Source organism: Kogia breviceps, chromosome 5 (genome assembly GCF_026419965.1).
Source record: "Kogia breviceps isolate mKogBre1 chromosome 5, mKogBre1 haplotype 1, whole genome shotgun sequence".
Taxonomy (NCBI): domain Eukaryota; kingdom Metazoa; phylum Chordata; class Mammalia; order Artiodactyla; family Physeteridae; genus Kogia; species Kogia breviceps.
Genome location: NC_081314.1, coordinates 13,167,616 through 13,191,764, shown reverse-complemented (window position 1 = coordinate 13,191,764; position 24,149 = coordinate 13,167,616). Strand labels below are relative to the sequence as shown.

Genomic DNA, 24,149 nt, shown 5'->3' with positions numbered 1-24,149 from the left:
CCTAGCTCCCGGGGCGGGAAGCTGCCCCCTGCATTCTACACACTGCCTCTGCAAGGCCCTTGGTAGACTTCTCAACGCGACATCACAGGAAGCTTTTCAGGAATGTGGTGGAGATTAGAGAAGATGATTTGGACAGGGACTTTCTTAAAATGCTGACAGGGAAAGAGAGAAGCAGCCATATAAGAGGAAGCCAGGCGACAGAACTTGGTGAGTACCCAGGATGAGGGGAAGAGAGAAGTAAAACAATAAATTAAATTAATAGTGTGTGAAGAATGGGAGGCAGAATGAGTTACAGATTCCTAACCCATGGTGGGAAACAAAGGAAGCAAGTGGGTTTCAAAGGGACACACTTTAGATTTTTTTTCTATATAATGATAACATTGAAACCTTAAGAAAGAGAAAGAAGCGGGGCAGTAAATAAATTGGCCAAGAGTCTTAAATCAGAAAGCTGAAACGGGCAGTTGTAACATAACAGAAATCATGTGGGGATTAAATGAAATGAGGTACAAATCAAGGACAGCTTCCTAGAAAAGGCCGCTAGAAAAAGATCAGGAACCATGCTGTGGAGATGCTGAAGAACTAGCAGAAATTTAAGAGAGGAGAGCATCTTAAAAGTCTTAGGTTATTTTTTTTTCTTATTTGCAAAGGCATCGAAATGAAAAATATTATAAGGATATAAAAATACATCACATTTAGTTTTGAAAGGAATAAATTTTTACAGAAAAGAATAAAATTACGACAAGTTGGGACATTCTTGGAAATTTCCAGATAATTCCCCGTACTAAGAAGAATGATTAAGAGAGAGAATCTGTGACCGGTTATGAGGAAGGGTGGAAAATTTTGAAGGACAGTCTGATTATGTAAGTTTTAGGCTGTGGGGTTTAAAACTGTTGCCGTGATATTTTAGTTATTAATAACAATTTAGGGGAAATCTACTCGCTTTTGGAGGAACATTTGGCCCTAGTGAGAAAGAAATGCCACTGTTTATGAATTCCCAAGTGGATGTAAGGAGCCATTCACTTGCTAAGCCTCTTAGGAAAGCCAGAGCCGATTTCACCCTTAACAAGCTGTTGACAGCGTCTGATCAAGGTACCACCTGAAACATGCTAGCGGCACAGAAAGTGGACTGTGAAGTCAGACCTATATTTAAAATCCCTTTATGTCACTCACCATGTGACCCTGGCAGCCTACCCATGGAAAATTTCCATGGTACAAAAGTTGCTTTACATATGGGAACCACAGTTCTTACTGCTTGGACGGTGGGAACTTAGAACTCTGAATACTTGACCTCGAGCACCGACAGCCGTATGCAGATGCTTCATGCGTGTTATACCATTGAACTGTCAAAAAGCCCTAAGAGGTAAGCGTAATATGAAAATCAGCCCCAGTTTACAGATGAGCAAGCCAAAGGCTCAGGGAGGTCAAGTGACTTGCCTAAAGTCACACAGTGAGTAGCCTTGTCATTGACAAAGCTGGGCTTTAAACCCAGGCAGGCAGAATCCAAAGGCCAAACTGCCTCACTCTACCACCTCCCACCTTCCGATCACTGGGCAGCACAGAGAACAGCACCTCATCCTGGCACTTCCCAACTAGAAGTTCCTAATCCCCACGTCTTAGTTTTCCCCAAAGCCTCAGTGGAAACACATAAACTTGCAATCAGACCACAGATTTGCTTAGTTTGGAATCCATGATTAACAGTGCGTTCCCTCAGGTTTTGTAGCTCTGATCGGCAATTACGTATACAAAACCATTGCAGGATTGTTGTGTTATTTTTAAGTACGAAGATGAATCATTAGTTAATAAATGCAGTTTAGTGGACTAGCTCTTTCTGAACGTGGCCCACGGAGAAAGAATAAAGGGCACTTGGCTTTGAGGAGGTTGCGACCTGCTAGTAGTGTACGTGTGTGTGCAGGTTGCCCAGTCTATCAACCTTCAAAACCCTGTCTCTATTTTAAAATTACATGATGCTTTAATTTGACTTTAAGTCAGTATATTTCTCTGAGATCATTAAAATGTTTTAACCGCTTTGTATACAATATTGGAATCTCCTTGATTCATCAGAATGATCACAATCTTAAAACATGATCAGGAACTAGGATGCAGAGTTGTGTATGCTGTATTCCAAGCTAAAAGGATGTAAGGCGTGCAAAGAACCTACTTCTTATCCTTTATAAACTGTAACCTGGGAATGAATCTTTTCAAAAGAAAATTTTAAAATAAGATTCATACTACCAAAACGCAGGCAACACGGATGGTTTTGTAGAAAACAAGCGAACAAAACCTGTACATTAGAGCACGAGGCTGTTAGCTCCTCCGCAAGGCGAGTTTGTGGCAAGCCTCAGTAAATACTTTCTCAATGAGCAGTCCCTGAATCTTGGACGAGAGATCCTAGCAGGCAGTCAGTGCGCTTTATTTAAGGAAGAGGCCCGGGTCTTTTGCGTGAACTAGCTTTTATAGCACGTTAGGAAAATCAATCTAGGCCTCTCCTGTCAGCCGTGGGAAAGCGCAGGTGACACTCGATTCCCGAGAATTTAAATTAAAACTGCAGTTGACTTCTCTGAAGCCTGCCTCTTTGAAATGTGCAAGGGTTGGATGTTCTCTGGGATCTGGGTGCAGAACCCAGGGACCCCTCTGCGGACTCAGACCTCGTTCTGATAGTGACTAGGCTCTGTGGCCGTAAACCCCCTAACTCGGCTGCTCTCGCGGCAGGTTCTGAATTGTGTTCTCTCCCGGTGAGAGGGAGGCGGAGGCCGCTGCTCCCTTCCTGGCGTCTGGGGCCGTCGTGGGTTCCCCCCACCCCGCCCCCGGTCGCACCCAGGTTGGGCCTGAGGCCTCGCGGGGCCGTGGTGCGTCCCTCCGCCGCGGCCCCGCCGTGTCCTCCCGAGGCCGTGGCCTGGGCGCGTTGATGCTCCGACATTCCGGCCCGCGGCTAAGGCCGGGGAGCCCTCTTCCCGGCCAGGCTGCGTCCCCAACGCCGCGCCGGGGGCGGGCCTGGCCGGCCGAGCCGAGCCGCCGGCGTCCATTTTCTGGGCGGTGCTGCGAGACGCCGCGGCCTGACTCGCGGGTCCGGAAGCTCCATGGACCCCCGGGGAACGCGCTCGCGGGGCAGCGGCCGAGCCGTGTAAGTGCCACCGCAGGGACCGTATGCGGGACGGGTGGGCGAGACGCGGCCGGCCCGACCCCTCTTCTCCCAGGAGGGAGCCTCGAAACCCGGCCGCGGAACGCTGGCGCGGGGCTGGGAGCTCCGCGGACGTCGGAGAGCCGAGCTGCTACGGCGACTCGGCGACCGCAGGTGCCGGGACGCCCGGGCCCGCGCCCTGGGGGAGGGGGTGCAGCCGCAGGGTCGGGCACGTTACGCCGCAGCGAGTGGCCCATCTGCGCGGCTGTGCTGGAAGGCGAGGGACTGGGGACAGATGCGCACCCAAGGGCTGGGGACGTGACGGGCGCCGGTCCAGCAGGCTCGGGAACTGCGCTAACAGCCGCATCTCCCCTCTCCGGGACTGCGACTCGGACCCCGACCCTGACCCATCGGGAACCTGAGCATTTCCTTGGTCGAACACCAGAGCCCCTGGAATTGAAGGGGACGTGCAAAGGCAGGGCCCTGCCCCCAGGGGCTTGCAATCTCAGCCTCCTACTTCGGCAGTAGTTGGGTCTCTTCTATTGGTACAACACGACCGCCCGCTGTTAGCCACTTCTTTGCAGGGTGTATTATAAATCACCTGAGATTTTAGTCTGTCCGCGGTGCCACTTTATAACTCCTCTGCTATAGGTAAGTGACTAATCCCATTCTGGACTTTGGCCCAAATTGAATATCTCTTCTAAGGATCCATTATGGATGATACGTATTACGGTACTTTATACATATTTTAAAGGTTAAAGAATTTTCTCCTAATTATGAAGCTCAACTGCTCGGTCAGGTTCTCATGGTTAAAAAGCATAGGAGGATTAAGTCTGCGGTTTCAGAGAAACTTCTGGTGAGGTACTATCTCTGAGTGTAGTGTTTTTCCAACAAGAGTAGAGACCCATTAGAAAATTGTGAAATCAGTTTATTGGGTTACTACCGGATTTTTATAGAATATATAATGCAATATAAAAATAATAGAATAGAGTAGAAAATATTAGAGTGCATTGCACATAATAAGAGTAAGCATTGTTTTTTAGGCTTTGGGGTTTCAGTTTATATAATATGATTTTTAAAAAAACGGTGGCTCACTGTCAAAAAGTTTCTAAACCCTGACTAACAGGTTAATAACCCAGGATTTGGAATCAGTTGAATCTGCATTTAAGTCCCAGGTCTAACATAAACTAGCTCCGTGACCTAGAACAGATTCCGTGACCTTTCGGAGCCTCTTTATGTAGCTGTAAAAATGGGGGAGTGTCTCCTGTGAGGACTATATGAAGTCGCATGTGTCAATCACTTTGCCTAGTGCTTTACTTACAGTAGGTGTTCAGTACACAGGCTAATTGCAATCACTTTTGTTGCTGATATATTCAGTCCTGGCACCCAGTTATGGGACACTGCTCTTTTTCTTCTTTTTAGATCTCGATGTGGTGGAGATGGAGGACTCAGAACCAAGGATTTCCAAGTGATTTCTTCCAGAGCACGAGAAACTAACTCTGTTAAGCCTGCTCTGTTCTAACTGAGGTAACTGAATTTGCATCTCTCCGTACTCTACATGAAATAGGAAATTTTTTTTCTGAGGGACTGAACCGCTCCCAAGGAGCTTATGGTTTGGTGCCAGCGATCCACTAGGTTTGGAGATTACAAAGTGACAAATGACATTTAGGCGAGCTGTTGTTAAGGAGACATGAAGGGGGAACTGAGGGCTTCTCATTCCATTTCTTGCAGTGACTGGCGTGGGAGCTTCTGTAGGTCTCTTCTTCAGGCCGGAAGGACCCACAGACGTCACTGAGGCCCAGAGAGGTTAAATGACTTTTCAGAGAGACCCAGTGGGCTGGGTGGGGACAGGCCTGGAGCTCACCTCTCGATTGCTCAGTCATACAGTCAGCTTCTGGGCCTGCTGCAGGGTAACCATCGTGCTAGGAGCTGAGGATACAAGCGTGAAGAGCCCGTCCCCGGGACACACACTGTTTGCACAGATGAGTATTGACAGCCCAGAGCACTAAACTTCACCTTTGAGGCATAGAGAGGGCCCCAGATAGTGATAATAACAACTACCATTTGTCAAGCACTCTTGTGTGTGAGTGCAAGGCGGTGTGTTAAGGGCTTTAAGTGCTGTGTTTTTACTCATTCCTCACAATACCCGTGTGAAGTAAGGAGGAAGAGATGTGAAGGACTGAAACGTGAAAATGCAGGCAGGTCCTAGAGGGCTTTGCATCTCAGACCACACTTAGGATGCACATTTGGGATGTAAAGCACAATGCTAGGACCATGAAGTTCAAGGGAAAGTGCTTGCCCTCCAGGAGCTTATAACCTTAACTCCAGAGAGGTGGAGTCAGGTGGGCAGTGCCTGACATTAGCTCCTCTCCCCTTCACCTGCTTCCCTGGCAGTCAGTTGGAGCGGATCCGGAAGAGACCAGAGTAGTTAATACATCATAGTTCTGGCCCTTCAATGCAAGTTTTCATTTTGTTCAAATTTAACATGCATTTCCATCCACCTGTGAATACATAACGCTTTCAATTTATAAACAATAGTAAGGGCTTCTCTGAATTCATTTGTTTATTTGTTCATTCAACAAATGTTTATTGAGCTCCTACAAGGCACTCACTTGGGTATTCAAGACCAAACATGATTGTATTTTTACAGTCATGATAACGGTCATGCGCATTCTCTTAGCAAGGAATTATCGTTCAACTATTAGAATTTTTCTGTTAACGTGCTAAAATATTGGCTGCAAGGATGTTGGAGATTAACCCATAAATAGGATTCCAACTGGATAAGTAGGAAAATCTTTCTTAAAATCTTCAGAAAGGAATTTCTTTTTATTTTTTGATTCTGCTGTTACTGTCACCTTTACATAGAGGCCTTTTCTTTGTCCCCTTAACCTGTCGGCAGAGGAAAAAGCAGTTTGGCAAGGGGGCTTTCTTTGACTTGAAATGCTCTCCTCTTTTAGCTTGTAGGCCACACCAAGACACAGAATGTTCAGAAGTGAAGCAGTTTAAGAGCTACTTTAATTTACAGGGTACAAAGTTAGAGGTAGCTCCAATGATTGCGTTAAGTAACAGAAATCAGGTTGTAAGCCTTGAATGCTACTCGTAATAAACTTAAGCTCCAAATGGAACAAAGGAGATGTTGAGTAGGAATGTGCTTTGCAAACTTCTATAAATGTTGCAGCAAATATTTATCGAGTACCTACTATGAGATCGGAAGGAAAGGCAGGGCAGAAACCAGAGACAGGGAGACCAGTTAAGACTAGTATCACAGTCCACCAAGGAAAAGGCAGGGTTGGGGGGGAACTCAGGGAAGATCGGAAATGGGTGATAGCAGTGAAACAGGAAAGGAACAGACGCGAAGGGAAAAACTGACACAATGTGACGTCTGATTTCCAATCTACTCAATTGGAAATCTGAGTAGAGAAGAAATAGCTAAAGTTGACACTGAGATTTCCAAAGCAGCGGTACCCATGAAGACACTTGGAAGGTGAGGGGCTGCATTTTAGAGGGGCTGAGTTTGAAGTGTTTTAAGTATGATGTCCCCCAGAGGATCAGCGACTTTGTACCCCAGAGGAAGGCCGGGGCTAGTTTGGGAGACACTGGGTGGTGAGAAGAAGTCGAGAGCTGAGAGAAGAGATTTTTCTTGGGGGAGACTGTAGGGCAGCAAAGCTTGAGGCTGGATCCTTATGAGAAAAGAAGGACCCAGGGAGGACCTAGAGAAAAGTCCGGCAAGAGAGTGAGGAAGAACAGGAGAACAGGGCTCCAGAAGCCAGAAGCAGGGTGTTGTTTCCCAGAGGAGGGAGCCTGGAGTGTTAGACGCAGGAGCGGGAGGGATGAGGCCCAGGAGGGCCGTTGGCGTGACACGTGCTAGATCACACATTTGTTGGTGTTCTGCTTTCCTTTGTTGGTGTTCTCCTTGCAGAATGAATATCAAGTTGTTTCATTTGTAAAAAACGTGTAGGTTGCGCAAATTAAGAGTTGCTGTTAAATTTGATCCTCGCAGGCCCCCAAACACACTTCTGGTCACTGACATCCAGGCTATTAAATGTGGTTTGAATGGTAGTCATCCACTTTACTCTGTTGTCAGCAGATCGACCTAAGATGATCCGTTGATAGAAAGCGCTTTAAAAACTACATTTCTGTTGACACAAAGGTTTCTAACAGTAATTAAATTTGTATTTTGCCTTTTACCATATGGCTGTTGTATGACATGAGAGAGAGAGAGAGAGAGAGAGAGAGAGTGTGTGTGTGTGTGTGTGAGTGTGTGAGTGTGTGTGTGTGAGTGTGTGTGTGTGTGTGTGTGTGTGTGTGTTTTCATGGGCATATGAGCTTAGTACAATGGAATGAGAAGGCTGGGGTCAGATAAATCTAGTTTCACAACCTAGCTGGGCCATTTTCCAGGGTTGTGACTTCAGAAAAGTTACTCTCTAAGCCTAACTTTTTCCATCCATAACTCAAATAGGATTATTTTGAAGATTGAGTAATATATAATTTGGTCAGGATCTATACCGTAGTAGGCAATTAATAAATGCTGATTCCCTTCCCCTTACAACTTTTTTTTTTAGGTGCATATATTTTTGCATAATATTCATCTATACCCAAAGCCTTGTCTTTATGATTTATTTTTAGTGTGTTAATTTTGTCATGGAAAGAGCATACCTCCCACGATAGCTAACCTATCCTGTGAGAGTGACGGGCAGTTTAGTACAGATAAGAATCCTCGGGCTTCCCTGGTGGCGCAGTGGTTGAGAGTCCGCCTGCTGTTGCAGGGGACACGGGTTCGTGCCCCGGTCCGGGAGGATCCCACATGCCGCGGAGCGGCTGGGTCTGTGAGCCACAACTAATGAGCCTACGCGTCCGGAGCCTGTGCTCTGCGGCGGGAGAGGCCACAGCGGTGAGACGCCCGCGTACCGCAAAAAAAGAAAAAAAGAAAAAAAAGAATCCTCTTGGGGAATTTATTAAAATGTAGATTCCCAGATCCCTAGAACAGAGATGCGAATTCAGTAAATTTCAGGTGGGACCCCTGAGAATCTTCATTTTAAACAAGCACTGTTGTGATGAAGGTTAACAAATGCGTTTCTAGGAAGCAGAGGAAGGGTGTAAACCTGAGATTTGATAGGCTGATTTCAATTCTGTAAAGATGTGCCTGTGCTCAAAATTCTTATATTTGTGTTATTCATGTTTACGGATTATATTTGCAATGAGACAAAAACACACGGATCCCGGGTGTGAAGGAATGGTGGTCTTATCGCACCCCAGTGTCGCCGTCCGCGGTATATCCACGGCAGTACTGGGTGACATACAGCCCCCAAATCATCTTCTTTTCCCTGCAGAGTAAGTGGTGACACCCTGTCGCTATGCCCAGGGTTTGCAAAACCAGTGTAACTTTAAATGTTGTTACCAATAATATAGTTGATGGCAGTGAAGTGCACAATCACGCCATGAAAATACTTCAATGCATTTGTCTATCTGACTCTGTGTCTTCTGGTTGATAAACATCTGTGTCATTATATACCCTTTGTTCTCCGCATCTTGGAATCATATAATTTTTAATTCACGTTGTTCCCAGCCTCATTTTATAGATGAGAGAATAATTTATCCTTTTTTCCCCTCCTAGTCCCAGCTCTATTCTTTGCTTATTCACAGGAAAAGGATTGAGACATATATACACGCTTGGTGTTAAGCTATGTATGGAGAATATAAAACATATTTGACTTGTGTATATGAAATTGCACTTTACGTTCCTTGTACCTAACTTACAAATCAGATGACTCAGTGGGGATTTGTTTATTAAAAAACTATACTGAGTCATTTTATAACTGTTGTTGGCATTCCGTTGATGGTTTGCTTCTTTTGGAGCAGGATGCCAATGTCCTGGAGCCTTGCCTAGAATCAGGGTTTCTCCGTCTATACCCATAGCCCTTGCAGAGAGAAGTCAGAACTGAATTTCATGAAGTCCATTCTGTACCTTATGAGCATTATCTCAGCCATCTTATTAGAATCTCCAAATAACCTGGTGTGGTAGAAATTGAGGCAAAGAGGTTCAGTAATGCGGCAGATGTTGTAGAGATGAGATTTTCACACCCTGGGCTCTTATCTGGCTCCAAAGTCCAGCCTCCTCTCTCCACACCAGTTTCCCCAGCCACATACCTGAGAGTATGAAATAGATCATTGTTCCTGATTGTGGCTTAGAGACCCTTGTCCCTGGTATTACAGTAACCTCAGAATTTTTGACAAGAAGCAAATGGACAAAGGTAATGTGCAAACTTGAGTTAGTTCAACAAATACGAACTGTGTGCCAGGTATCAGATCAGGACTCCACCCTCGTGGGCCCTCCCTATCTTGGTCACCTATTCTTATCTACCATCCAAGTGCTGCTGCAGGCTTTTCTTTTAGAGTGAAAACACCGATGGATTTCTGCACTGATAAGATCAAGATTTGTGTCTTGCTATAGCTATCCCTGTCCCTGTGTGAGGCCTGTAAGTGTTCCCAGAGTGGCTCTGTCACTTAGAAAGTTTAAAACAGTTCCTTAGGGGATTGCCCGGGGGTATGCAATAAGTGTTTGTTGATTACCCTCTGAGACCCTGAGGAAGTCTACAGGGGGCGAGGGAAGGAGCCCAGAGCCCTGCAGAGGGGGTCTGGGGAGAGGTCAAAAGACTGCCGTGTAGGAGACCGGACTGGAGGCTTGGCAGTTCTTCCCATGACCCACTGTGCAACCTTGGGAAAGAAAGTCATGTAACTTTGCTGGCTTGATTTCCTCAGCTGTAACTGGAGAAGGTTTGGCTCAATGATGGCGAAGGCCCCTAAGCAGAGGTGCTGAAGCGAGCATATGGCAGCTCCATGTCTGAGGCCTGCCAGGGGCCCCAGATTGCACAGCTTCCTCCGACTGTCCACGAAGGGATACTAGTACTGGCCAGACCTCAGGTTCTGCCTTTACCCCATACACCTTTGAGGGAAGTGCATGAATTTAAGAGTGAGAGAGATTGTCTGCTTTGGAGGAAATAAGGATTTTTACTGGCTGGGAATCAATCAAAAGGTGACAAAATGGGAGGTAGGGAAGCACGGTTTGAAATTTTATGGCTAGGAAGAACCTTAGAAATAAACTATCCCAACCTCTTTGCATTCCAGATGAGGGAACGGAAGTGCAGGGAAGTCGAAGTCATAGGATTTGCTCAGGGTCACACCGGTAGTGGCAAACTGTGAACTTAGAAGCCAGTGTCCCTTGCCCGTCCAATAGGCTGTCTGCAGAAACAGGTAGGTCCTGTTCTAAGGCAGATTATCAGGAGAGCAGGAGGTGGCAGTCAGTAGGCAAAGCCTAAGGAGACACTGGCACTCTACAACTATTCTGTTGGGGAGAGCAGCCTATCATGCCTGCTGGGCTTCTCACAGACGTTGCTAAAAGGACGCTACAGTGCACACTTTCCGTCCCATCGAAGCCCTTGGCTTCTTGTCAACTAAGATAATGGAGAACATTTCTTTTTAACATGGGAGAGGCAGAAGGCTGGCTCCAATTTTTTTTTTTTTTTTTTTGCGGTACACCGGCCTCTCACCGCTGTGGCCTCTCCCCTTGCGGGGCACAGGCTCCGGACGTGCAGGCCCAGCGGCCACGGCTCACGGGCCCAGCCGCTCCGCGGCACGTGGGATCCTCCCGGACCGGGGCACGAACCCGTGTCCCTTGCATCGGCAGGCGGGCTCCCAACCACTGTGCCACCAGGGAAGCCCTGTCTCCTATTTTAAAAATCATTTTCCCTCTCGTATTTAAATGAAAATTGCTAAGGTCTACAATAAGGTAGTTTCAAGAGGAATGAAACATTTTCTCGGGGAGTATGAAGAGGAAGACCCAGCTCGCACACCCCACGTTACTGGCCATGCCTGTGTGCGTGTTCGTCGCAGGGTGCCCCGTTGTCATGAGAAATCCAGTGGCTGTACAAATGCTACAGGGACATCCTGGGGTTATTTCAGTAACCCCTGAAGGCTGGCTTTGTGCCAGGTGAGATAGATAGGAGCTGCCACTTCCTGCTTTGTGAGTTGGATGTTGTTTCTAGGTCCCGTTTTGTTTGTGTTATTTTTCCTGTTCGTGTGTTAGAACAACTTCTGGTCATTTGCAGAGTTGATCACCACTAGATAATAAGACCAGCAATTCAGTAAAAACAAAGCTGAATTTATTATCTTACCAGGCAAGAGAGACTGGCGTTCAGAATCAGTCTCCCCAAACATATAAGCATTTTTCATGCAAGCATGGAGATTTCTGGTGAGTTCTGATAGAATGCTGATTCGCTTCTAGACCAAAGTGAGGATTTTCTGTTTTCAAAACCTACTCGGCATTCTGGTCTGTCCCTGCGTAGACCTATTTACTCTGGTCTTGTGGTCCTTGACCCGAACTCGGAGAGCAGGGGTGCCAAGGTCTGGGGTGGCCCTCGGTGCCCGTGGGGTTAGGCAGTAGCCTGTCATAGCTGCATCCCGGGTGCCTGCTGCAGATCCCTCCTGTTGCGTGTCCTGCCCTTTCCTTTGCATTAATGCACGTTCCACCTTTGCTTTAAAACGGGAAGGGGTGGGAGGACCACTTTGAGGAAGCAGAAGGCACTGGGATACATGGAAAAAGGGATGACGTGGCAGTGAAATGAAGCCCCGAATGGGGTTTTACTCAGATGTTAAGAGAACTGGCCTACCCCGGGTGCTGTGCTAAATCGGGTTAAAAAAAAAAAAAAAAAAAGAAAAAAAGCCTGACCTTTAAAGTTTTTCCTGTCAAGGTCTAGCAATTCTGGAGTTTCTTCAGCTCCTGTACCCTGCAAGTTGACTTTTTGCACAGAAAAAGAGTGAAATGTTCTCTCAGAAATTACCTGGGAGAACGTTTTTTTCTCTAAATGAATAATATGCACTACGAAGTGAGCTCTTCCCTTGTTCTCTTGTTTATTTAATATTCTTAATATTCATCTTTGTTTTTTGACTTTCTTCAGGAAATCACTCAGGAGCTTTGTACCACGTTCAAAAGATCTGTGTTAAGACTTTCTTTTCTACTTAATGATAGGCGTTTCCAATAAGATGATTTGCGTGTCTCTCTATTTTAGGAAGTACTTTTCGAGGCCTTTAATTTTTTCTCTTTTATGAAGCTTAAACGGGAGTCTTCACATCCAATCCTAGCAGCTACCTTCCATTAAAAATGACCTATTTTTCCCCCCATGAGGTTTCCTGACTCAGGGAGGAAAATAAAAGTCGGGTGATTAGTCATTGTGGCGTTCAGCAAACAGATACTTCGGAGGCCATGATTTATGTTGCTGGTTGGAAAAAGAGGTTATATCTGTCTCTAGACAATGACTCTTGTGAAAGGTAAGTGCCCTGTGTTCCCAGAAGGTCCCCAGAGTGCGCCCGTTTGTTGCGTTCAGGTTTCTGAAACCGGGTGGCCATTTTCTGTGAGTTTGAATCCCTGTGTTAAACTCCTCCCCCTGTGGAGTCTATGAGCATTTGTTTTCTAAAATGAAAGCACAGGCAGAAACTCGAGCTGTTCTACAGAACAGCCCGTTCTTTAGATGTTTTTTTTTTTTTTTTTTTTTTTAATCAGTGTATCTAAAGCATAATTTTTCTAAACAGTCTATTGTGGGTTTTTATCTACAGTGGGTTTGGGTTTGTTCGGGGAATTTTACTTTTTTAAAATGCTGACAGCATCTTTATTGATGTAATTGCTCCCTGTTTCCCCTCACCCCCACATAACTTCACTCTAAAACAGGTGAGCGGGGGAACTATTTGGATATCTACCGCCAGAAACCTTCATTTGGTTTTAATCAGATTTCTTTGGGGGTAAAATGGGCAAAAGCCCACTGGGACTTAGTTCCTGGCATGCTCTTGCCTTCCCCCCACCCCCCATCCCCGCCCCACAGTTTTCCCCAGTCCGTTTCTTTTGTCTAAACCATCGTGCGTCCATTTGTGTGTCTGGCCAGAGTTTTTGTAGCGTTTCCGCAGTCCAGAAAAGCTGCTTTGCCTCTGGTGGTGCGTCAGACCGGCCCGTGGGCCTGCTCGACAGCCCTGCCACTCACCTGCGTCTCCCGAATCCTAGTGTGAGGTGACTCGCACAATCCCGTGCCGCCTCAGAGATCTGTGCTGTTGCGCCTGGCCTCTTTCCAGAGATTGCGGTATTGCCAGCAGTGGCTTCAAACTGGAGAAATGGGAGGTGGAAGAGAAATGATGGAAAACACGGGAGGAGAGATTGTGGGGGACAGAAGAGAAGGAAATGTGTGTGCAGGGAAGGTACGCACGTGGACTCAACTAAATATCTGAGAGCCCAGGTCTATAGAAATGACCTCTGTGCATTGGCATCTTGTGTCTGGACCCAGGTGGGGAGCCACTGTGAATGTGGGGCTGTCTGTTGATGGTGGGGAAGAGGCATGGCAGAGCCGGGCAAGAGCACCCGCAGCTCGGGACTTCCCTGGCCGGCCGTCCCGTGGTTAGGACTCCTCGCTTCCACCGCAGGGGGCGCGGGTTGGATCTGAATCCTGCGTGCCGCATGGCGTGGCCAAGAAGGAAATAAAATTTAAAAATTAAGTATAGCTTTAAAAAAAAAGAGCATCGGCAGCTCTTCTCCAGGAGGTCCCCGCCCCCCAAGCATGACAGATGCTTAGACCGCTCTCCAGACCAAGTGGGTCGGCTCTGCACCAGCCCCCTCAACGTCTCTAAGAGCGGGATTTGTTTCCTTGGCTTGACCGCCATTGTTCCATTGAATACTTCTCTGAGATTCCCCGAGGACACTTATGATCTTGCTGGATATGCTTTATTGTGTTGACCCCATTATTTGACCTCCAGGCTTCATTTCTGTGATCTAGTTTCTAGAATTGTTGTTGTCTCTGTGACACTGTGATGGAGCATGATATCAATTCAGAATACTCTGACCCACTAAGCAGCTATGCATCCTCAGCAGTTATTGCTTCCCTTATTACATCACCTGCTTATGAATATGGAACCGAACGCTCCATTAAAGTGGAGAGCTGGGTGCCTCTGAGAGTGTGAGTCTGATTGTGTGGAGGGCTGATTAGGAGTTATCATCTCCTTCTCGAAGCTTGAGCCGACTGTATCATTAAAATGATTTTAGGGAGTTCCCTGGTGGTCCAGTGGTTAGGACTCGGTGCTTTTACTGCCAGGGCCCAGGTTCAATCCCCGGTCAGGAAGTAAGATCCTGCAAGCTGTGCGACACAGCCCAAAAAATAAATAAATAAAATTTAAAAAAAAAATTTGACCTTGAAGCAAAGTGGAGAGTTTGATACCTGCCCCTCTGTCTCCCAGGACGCAGTAGGAAATTTCCCACATGGGAGTGAACAAACGGGAGGGATCCTGAAGAAATATTACGTGACCCAAATATATTCCGTGTTAAGGCTTCTCACCACCTCTTCTTCACTAAGATGGAGTACTTTGGTAGTTTTGAAAACTTGAATACTGATATTTCACCATTTAAATTTTAGGAGGACTATGAATCACTGTATGGAGGTTGATATATTACAGGCTTAAGTGATCTATCCTTATGTTACAGATCAGGGTCTAAAATTCAGATACATCCAGGGACAGGAAGGTAATATGAATGTTCAACGTGGGCTGGGTATAGGAAGGTAGAATGGTTAGATCGTGGCAAACTGGAGGGCATTAAAACATTTTAAAATACCGTGGGGTTGAATGAAACGGGTCTGCAGGCCGAATTCAGCTTCTGGACTGCTGCTCTGCACGGCAGCTAGAGAGCTACACCATCTGACTCCATCCACCAGGCTGGGTTTCCTCAGTGGCAGCTTGCCCAGTCTTCCTGCAGAGCGTTGGGCGTGGAGCTCTCCAAGACCCAGCCCAAGAAAAATTCATGGCTGTTGAACCTTCTCCATGTCACAGGAGCTACTCTGGATATGAAGTGTGTCCATGTCATACAGGCAAAGTGATTTGCAGCAGCAGAACACACCTTGTGTGTCAGAGGACATCTGGAGAGGCATCAGACAGAGCAGCCTTGACTTAGGCGCTCAGTGTGCGCATTTCGGGATGGAACAGGAAGGCCCCACCAGCGGAAGCGCCGCCTTACCCGGCCATGTCACTCCCAGGGCAGCTGAATGGAGCCAGGCCTGCAGAGGCTAACCTGGATGGTATTGGGCCATGGGGTGACAGCAGAGGACAGCGGCCGTATCTTGATATACCTGGTCTCTGATATTGAACTGCTTGGCCCAAGGATGCTTTCTGAAATATCAGGCAGTTAGCAACTTCCTAATTCGTCCTAGGCTGGGACAATGTGAGAATTGTCCTCTCTCTCTGTTGACACTCTATTGACCTTCCACACATCCTGGAATTTATAATGTCTTCCCTTTTTTCTAAACATCTTTTAATCACTCTCATTTCCGTCAGCTCTCTTGGTGCTTAGGTGAGTCATAATGTGTGCAAAGCACTTAGTACAGGGCCTGGCATGTAGAACGTGCTCAGTAAATATTAGCTTTTATTGTCACTGGAATCATCATCACCGCCATTATAACCCTTGTCATTTCCCCAGTGGATACGGAAACTTGGTTTCCTTAAACCTTAAACTTGGTTGTGTACCTCTGCCGCCACCACCCTGACATAAAGGAAGATGGACCACACATACGTAACCCACTGTGTCAGAAAATGCGCTTCACACGATCCCCAGCTCACTCCTGCGCGCTCCTGTCTGATGAAGTGATGAAGTACAGAGACAGGCTTGCCTAGAGATTGGTCCTTTTGGACTTGCTAACTAGACGGTACTTGGGGACAGTCTTAGGGGTGGACGCTGGGGAGGGGTGTGCCTTTTACATTATACGGTAGGGATGTATGATGAGGTGGTTTTGGCCACACTAAGAATCTGATTCTCAAGGCTTCAGTCCCCTGGCTGTGTGACCTTAACCTCAACAAAGTACGTTATTCCTCCTCCCCCCCTATTGACCTTCTGGCCACGCAAACCGTGTTGCCAAGAAGGGAGATTCCGATATTAGAGGACAGACAACCTTTGTGCGTCAAGGAGCCGACACAGATAGTAAAAATGTAGAGCTTTAAAGGCAGAACATGTATCGGTGTAAAAATGAGGGGCAAGCCAGTCTCAGTGAAGATTTTGGGTCCCTGGTAGGTGATGAGAAGGGAGGTGTAGCTGAACGTTTCTTAACGTTGGCGACCAAGAGTATTGCCTGCTTCGAAGAAACATTTTGAAAAGTAGAAATAACCGATCCCATGCTGCCATGGTGGCTTACTGTTTGGACTGGAAGCTACTAAGGTGGTGAGGAGAAAAAGGCCACAGTACCTTAGAGATGAAATCCTAGCTTCGTATCAAATTCATTTAGTTTAGAAAGCGAATGAACTAAAAGCCTTTTCAGCCCCTCAAAGCTCTGGCCTGTCTTTTGAGGGTAATGTGGTCTAGCCTTTTGTTAATTTATGATTGTGGCGATTTTTTTCCTTTCTGTACTGTACTTTCAGATGGCCTGAGGCACTGGACACTTAGTGGCCTGGGGTTCTTAGGGCTACATGAGACTCGGAAGTGGAACTGTATACTTAGCAGTTCCTGAAATGGCGCTCTCTCTCTTTTTTTTTTTTTTTGGTGATATGCGGGCCTCTCACTGCTGTGGCCTCTCCCGTTGCGGAGCACAGGCTCCGGACGCGCAGGCTCAGCGGCCACGGCTCACGGGCCCAGCCGCTCCGCGGCACGTGGGATCCTCCCGGACCGGGGCACGAACCCGCGCCCCCCGCATGGGCAGGCGGACTCTCAACCACTGCGCCACCGGGGAAGCCCAGCGCTCTCTTTTTTTCTTCCACCTCTTCCTGCCACTGTTGGGGAACTTAGCTTGGAGATCTGGCCCCCAGTCCCCTCTCCCATCCACCCAGATGAGTTATTGCCGTGGTGTCTGGTAGCCTCCCGGGAGATATGTCTAAATCCCCAAAGCTGTGAATGTGACGTTTTTTGGCAAAAAAGGTCTTTGCAGATGGAAATTTTTTAAGGCTCTTGGGATGAGTTCATCCTGGGTTATCAGGTGGGCCCTGAATCCAATGACAAGTGTCCTTATAAGAGACGCACAGAAGAGGGACACGTAGAGAGGAGAGGGCCATGTGAAGATGAAGGTAGAGATTGCAGTTATGCAGCCACAAGCCAAGGAACCCTGGAACCATCATAAGCTGGAAGAGTGAAGGAGGGACTCTCCTGCCTGGAGCCTCAGAGAGAGCTCAGCCCTGCCAACACCTTGACTTTGGACCTCTGGCCTCCAGAACTGTGAGAGAAGAAATTTCTGTTGTGTTAAGTCCCCAAGTTTGTGGTGGTTTGTTATGGCAGTGTTTGGAGACGGACACAGTGTCAAGCCTAGCCTTGATTCAGAAGTGCCTGGGAACTTGTGAAAAATCAGTTCCTGGGGGTCTTACCCTGTGGCCGTTCTGATGCAGTCAGGCTCGGGTGGCACCAAGAAGCAACTTTCAGTAAGAGCCTCCAGGTGATTCGGATAGACCCGTTTACCCTCTCAGTATTGATAGTCCTCAAGTTCCTTCTTTCGCCCCTTTTCCTTTCTCTCTGCTTTCCTTGGGCATTATCCATGCTCGTGTGTGCGGCTGCCTCCCGTGCGTCAGTGCACCGTGCAGCTGAATCTTCAGCCCAGCTTCCTTTCAGCATCCAAGTCCATCGTGGAGGCCTGTTGCTGGAGAGTGCCAGCTGCGTCTTCCACAGGCTCCTCAGAGGGAACACAGACCTCCTCCTCCTCCTCCCAAACCAGCTCTTTGGTCTGGTCCCCTACCTGTTAATGGCGCACGCAGGCAACAGAACTGGTGTGTCAACCTTCATTCTTCCTCTTTCTTTCTCCTCCAGTGTCCAGCTAGTTGATGCTTCCATCCAAATAGCTTTCACTTCTTTCTCTCCTTGTCATTCCCACCTGTCTCCTCACCTTCCTTCTAGATCCCCTCCAGACATGCTTCTCATCAAACCGTTCCCAGAATGACGTGTCTGCAAATGTGTCAAATGATTCTTGCTTCACTCTCGTGACTGACTCACCATCGTCCAGGCTGCACGTTAGAATCACCTGGAGAGGTTTTTGTTTTTGTTTTTCTTTTTCTTTTTAATCCCAATACCTAGCATCCACCCAAGACCAAACAAATCAGAAGCCCGAGTTGGAGCCCGACTGTTGGTGTGTTTTCAGGTTCCCATAGGTGATTCCAATATGCAGGTAAGGGTTGAGAACTACTGGGCTAGAGGATCAAGTCCAAAGTCGATGCTTTCTTCACGACGGGGTCCCTGCCAGTCTCCCGCCCTCCATCTCCCACCCAGCCCTGCCCACACCCCGTGCCACAGACGTCCCACCTCCTTGCCCTTCCCCAAAGGCATCATCCTGTTTCCTGCTTCTTTGCCTTTGCTTGACCTTTCCCTAAAATAGAATGCCTTTTTCCCTCTTGGATTCCAAAAAAAATGCTCCATATCTCTCAGGGCTCGGTTCCACCTCACCCTCCCTGAACCGCCTTCCGCAAACCCAACTTAAGGCTGCCTGCTCCAAAACCCTGGGCCTGCTCACTAGAGAGCACTGCCATCATCGTGGAGGAGCTGTTTGTCTGCATGTCTTATCTCCTCCATTGGACTGTGGGCTCCAGGAGGCTGCTGAAAAGGGAGAGAAAGAAAGGATTAAACAAGGCCGAGGGGACAAAATCATTTTTCTGTTTCTCTGAATCATCGTATCCACGCTGCCTTATGGTTCATCAGGCACTTTTTAGAAAACAAAATGACTTGGTTTTAACGAACGTAATGAAGTTGTAGCAGTAGTGGTGGTAGTAGTAGTCTGTAATACCATTAAGTGAACACCTGCTAGCTGAGGTCCCTGTAGTCGTTGCCTCGTTTGACCATCACAGTAATCATCTCAGGTATCATTCCCACTTTACAGAATGAATTAAACAAGATGCTGTGTGGTCAGGTAATGCAAAATGGCAGAGAATATGAAGTAGAAGGTGTAGATGACCACTTGGTCAGCAGTATGTCTGGTACATCGACTGATCAGGAAAAACTGGTTTTATTGGTAAAAAAATAGCTAATGTGTAGTTTTTTGAGTGGCAAGTACGCATTCGATGCTGAATTTGGCATAAAAAATACACAACCACTAAACGTATCAATCATAAATGAGATGGTGCTTTCTATTTACTAACATTTGGAACCACATAAATACAGTCTTCCTTTTAAGTGTGCTAGAAGGAAGTTGTGACCCAGAGTCACAAGATCAGGGTTGAAAACCCAACCTTGCCAGTTACAAGCCGTGTGGTGTGGGGACTTTGGCGTAATTTTTCTGAGCTTTAGCATCTTCACCTTTGAAATGGAAATATTATTTCACAGCCCAGAGGGGTGTTATGAGAAAGGAGAGGAGATGGTGTGTATGAAAGTGATCTGTAAATGGCCACAGAGGGTGAACAGGACTCAGGCGAGGAGTTCTTTGTGCTGCGTTTGGGTCCAGAAAGTTGGCGTTTGGGAACAGTCAGGACGGGGAAGGCGGTGTTTGTCTGGGTGAGCGGATATGGGCACTGGAACAGCCGCAGGCTGGCTGAATTCCCCAGTGCGGCAGGGTCTGAGGATGCTGGGATGGGGAAAACACAAGTGGCCCAGGCTAGTGAGGGAGAACGTGGAAGGAGAAGGATGGTTGGAAATTAGAGTCTCGCTGTGCTTATTGATACAGTGGAGCTGAGAGAATGTAATGGTCAGGGTTTTGTGTTGGGTCACCCGTAACCAAGGACCAACCCAGGGACCACAGATCAGCTCCAGGGCCTTGATGTCTTGTTCTTTTACTCGTAGGTTATTCCCAGCAATTCCACCCCCAGCAGCTCTGAGGTTTTCTGGGTCTCAGAGCAAAAGCTCACCTACCCTGAGGTCCTAGCACCTCCACTCCAAACGTATGAATGTATTAAGACGCCAGAGTTTCTCTTCACAGGGTCAAGGTGACTTCGTGACTGTGTGGCTTCAGCCTCCTTCCTCTTTAAAGGTGAAGCCGAGCCTTTATCTTTTTTATTCTAATAGATTGAAGAATATTTTCTGAGTCGTCATCAGTATAACAGTTCTGGTCTTGAATCCCATTCTGCCACTTTCAAGAGGAGAGCATAGGAAACAGCTTTATTGTCACAGATGTCACCACCCTAAACTTACCTGAAAGCTTCTGGAGCAGGAGTCAGCGTATCATTTTTAAGGAATCAGTAGGTATATTTTGAGATGGAATTGTTGTTCTAAAATATTCCAAAAGATTAGAGATAATGGACCAAGTGAACACCATTACATTTGACCAGAATGAGTGAGTTTTTGAGTATCAGTTAAAAAAATTCAGTCTTGGAATTTGGGAAGCCAAAGAGGAAGAAGAACACGAGGGCAGAAAGAAGAACTCCATGCCAAAAAAAAAAAAAAAAAAAAAAAAAAATCAGTTATCACACCCATACTATTTGCTGTGCACTTTCACTGACTGGGTGTTCCTATACGCATTGAATCCCCCCAGCACCCCAGGAGGGGTGTATGATTTGCTCCATTTTGTATGTGAAGAGACTGAGGCTTAAGGAGGTCAGGTACTTTGTAAAGTCCTGCTGTCAGTGAGCGGGTCCCAGCAGCTGCCGGTTGAGGAGTACGGTGCATTGTAAGGTGTGCGTGCAGAGCCAGAAGTGTAGAAACCGGTTTGGGCCACACCATGAGGCCTTAGGCAATGCAATCTACTTCTCTGCCCCTCCATTTTCTCATATCTAAAATGAGAGGGTTGGACTAAACAATCTGAAGTTCCTCGTCTTATAAGATTCTCTTTGCTAGGGCATAGTTGAAGGAATGGGAGATGCTTAGCCCAGGAAAGGGACATGCAAACCTTCCAAGGGCTGTCGCGTGGCAGAGTTTACAGTTGAGGGCCCCCCGTGAGGACTGCTCCCCTAAGGAGGAAATTCCCACACTGGGTGGAGTGGTCCTCACCCCTGGTCTGCAGAATCTCTAGAATCCATCTGTGGCAAATTAAGAAGGAGTTAGAAGGCACGCTCCACTAAGGAGCTTTTTGCTCCCTTTGCTTTTTGTTATTTAGGACACCCAAGGTCAGTCTGTTTTGAAGGGAGGACCCTGCATCTGCCATTCTGAGAAAGGTTTGGGGGACTAGATTCCCAGTTACTCCAGACCCAGGAGCAACTCTCTGTGTGGACTCAGCACCATCTTGTGGACATAGTACTGTGAACTGGGAATGGACTCTGGTCCTCAAATGTGAAGGAACCTCCGGACATAGTCCTGAAGGAGCTGCTGCCTGGGAACGGCTCTGTCTAGGGACCATGTTTTGAAGAGGGGCTGCCTGCGTTCAGAGGCAGGATCTGCCTTGGGGAATTTACTAATATGACTCTATAACCCTATTACTATGCCCATGACACCTGGGAGAGCAGAGCGGACAGGCTCAGTGACACAGTTAAGCCGGACCTTCCCAGAGCTGTGGTACAGTACAGCCAGGGTCCTGTTTGCGGGCCGGGGGACAGGGGGCACCAGTACGGAGGCGTCCTCAGTAGGGAGCCCCGAGCCGCTTCCCCTCTGGCCTCCTTCCCCCTGTATCCTGCATCCGGCCTCACCTCTCCAGGTCTAGGACTCTGCCCTGCCCCCTCTCCTTCTTGCTGGTATTGATCGCCACTCAGAGCATAACTTAACCTTATGGCGCTTAAAGGCCCCCTTCGCCAAGAGGTGAGGATGGAACAGATTGAAGGTGTGAAGGGAACAGGGCACTCGGGCTGAAAAATGCTTCGCCTTCCCCCACCCTGTCTCCTAATACTGGTGAGGCTAGCCACATCCGTGTTCCTGCTATTTCTGTGTGGGAAGAAACTGAGTGATAATCCCAGCCGGGGCTAAGATGACAGTCGAGGGCAGTCTTGCTCAGTGCCTTTACCAGACTGGAAAGAGCAACCTGTGACCCTAGAGAGGCCACTCGAGGGTAGAAGCTCTCTCTGGATGTTCAGAACCCCAGCCTCTTCTTCTCTGCTTATCCTTCACAGGGGGGTTGGTAGGGGGTTGGGGGAATATGTGTAAAGGCATGCAGGGCTCCCCAAAATAAGAGTCACTGATTTTGCATTTGTTAATGCACAGTTATTGGCTCTACTGATATCATATTACATCGTGATGCATGTACCTGTTCTTTAAAAGTGAGTTATTTGTTCTTTCAATTACATTTCTGTCCCCACAGTAACATATTCTCCCGAGACCTTAGTACAGGAATGCTTAATGAATTACCCACGGTCCCTTATTTTGCTAAATATTTATTTTTGCACTTACCTTCCATAATTATGGTCTTCTAACTTCCCTTCTTTTGGGGTCAGCCTGGCCTGAGCCCCAGAGCTCCTGACCGTCCAGCCTGCCCAGAGCTAAGTTGCCCAGGCTCCCTGGAAGCCCTGGAAACTGGGGACTCTCCTCCAGGCCACTCATCTCTCCACTTTAGCCCCAGGGAAATCCCCACTTACAAAATGATCCCTGCTTCCAACACCCTTTCAACCAACAGGCCTTAAATTGGTTGCTATTATCATAATGAGGTGGGCCAGAGAAAAGGGTTGTAGGAATTGTTTTGTTTTCTGGAATTTTCATGGGAAATTATCAGAGTGGAAAAAGAGCAATAGAATGAGATACTACGTTTTATCCGGACTGTCTCTTCTAATCCTGTTAAGAATTAAGTTGCACTATTATATCCATTTTATAGATTAAAAAAAAACAAGTCTTGAGATGCTAATTAACTTGTTGAAATTCATAGAGCTACTAAGTGGCAGAACTGGAGTTTGAACCCAGGAGTATGTAAGCAGGGGCCCTGCTCTACCCTTTGAGGATAAAGATGTCTCTACAGGAGGAGAAAGGACAGCCCCCGGGGAACAGGAAGGGGAAGAAAGCTTGGAACAATTGACTACCTCTGACAATGGTCAAAAATTTTAATCAGGGACTTCAGTGGAAGCTTGAACCAGAATCCAAAATCAGCACATAAATGTGCAAAACCCCAGACTGAACCCAAATTAAAATTTTTTTTTTTTACTGAATAAGCCACAACCTAATGAATCCATTAAACTGAGACATAAACTAAAAAGACTTTTAAATCAAAAGACTGAAACATCAAAACATTCTCTAAAATAAATCATAACCCACTGACATATTATTAAATTTCTAGTTTAAAATAAGAGAGAGGAGGCCTCAAGACTTTATCCCCGCAAAACCTCCTTGGTGTGAGGGCAAAGGAGCAAATGTGGTCTGCCAGGAGTCTACAGAGACGGGAGAGGTGACAAAGCAGATCACAGGGGAGGCTTTCTTACGAAATAAAAGAATATCGCCATCTGAGATAGGAACGTGACCCCATAAACGGCCAGCACCTGGCCGTGTTTATATAGCCAGTGGTCATTTGAGTGACCTTCTGACTTAAAAGGACAAGTGCACAGACTGGAAATGTATAGATGATTTAAGTATTTGTTTTAAACATTATTTTAGTTTCCTTTCTATCAAGCTTTTTACTGGAATGGCTAATAAATTGCAAATAACCAACATGAATAATTTTTATTTAAAATTTTAACGCCTTCTTCCATAGGCTTAGAAGAAATGCTAACAAACGATGCAACTAAAAAAAGAAAATCATTTCAATGATACTTGTAACTAAATGCCCACATATGAAAGGCTCAGATGTAATAACTGCTCTCTGCATTAAAGCAGAATGATTAGTTCATGAGCCCCTCTGGGATATTAAACACTGGGGTGGGGACTAGGGGACCCTGGGTGCCCAGTGAAATAGAACACTTGTCCCTGCCATTAAGGAATTTCACGTTCTCTAGATTTGGGGCCTGGGGGCCAAGACTTGGTAGTATTTGCTCCTGCCGACATTTACCACTAATCATAATTACTTGGTAATAGTAATACTAATAATAGCTGACGTTTATTAAGCTTGATTTCGTGTCAGATATTAAGCCAAGCACTTTATAGGTATTATCATTTAACCCTCACGTTAACCTGGTAGATTCTATTATTAGCTCCATTTTGCAGATGAAGAAGCTGAGGTACAGAGTTGAAGAAACTTGCCCGAGGTCACAGCCAGAATGTGACGAGAGCCACTTG

General features: G+C 46.8%; 1 protein-coding gene across 11 annotated transcripts in view; it reads left to right on the top strand.

Moving 5' to 3' along the window:
• The window catches only part of ZBTB38 (zinc finger and BTB domain containing 38), a 104,778-nt gene that overhangs the window by 30,296 nt on the left and 50,333 nt on the right, over positions 1–24,149 (top strand). For 7 of the 11 annotated variants that reach the window (XR_010840617.1, XM_059064927.2, XM_059064930.2 and 4 more), the window contains one exon: positions 4,541–4,645. The gene's annotated coding sequence lies outside the window, so the exon portion shown is untranslated. Of the gene's footprint in view, positions 1–2,677; positions 3,770–4,540; positions 4,646–12,356; positions 12,443–24,149 lie in introns of those variants that run through there. The other 4 variants (XR_010840618.1, XM_059064931.2, XM_059064932.2 and 1 more) reach the window with 4 other exon arrangements.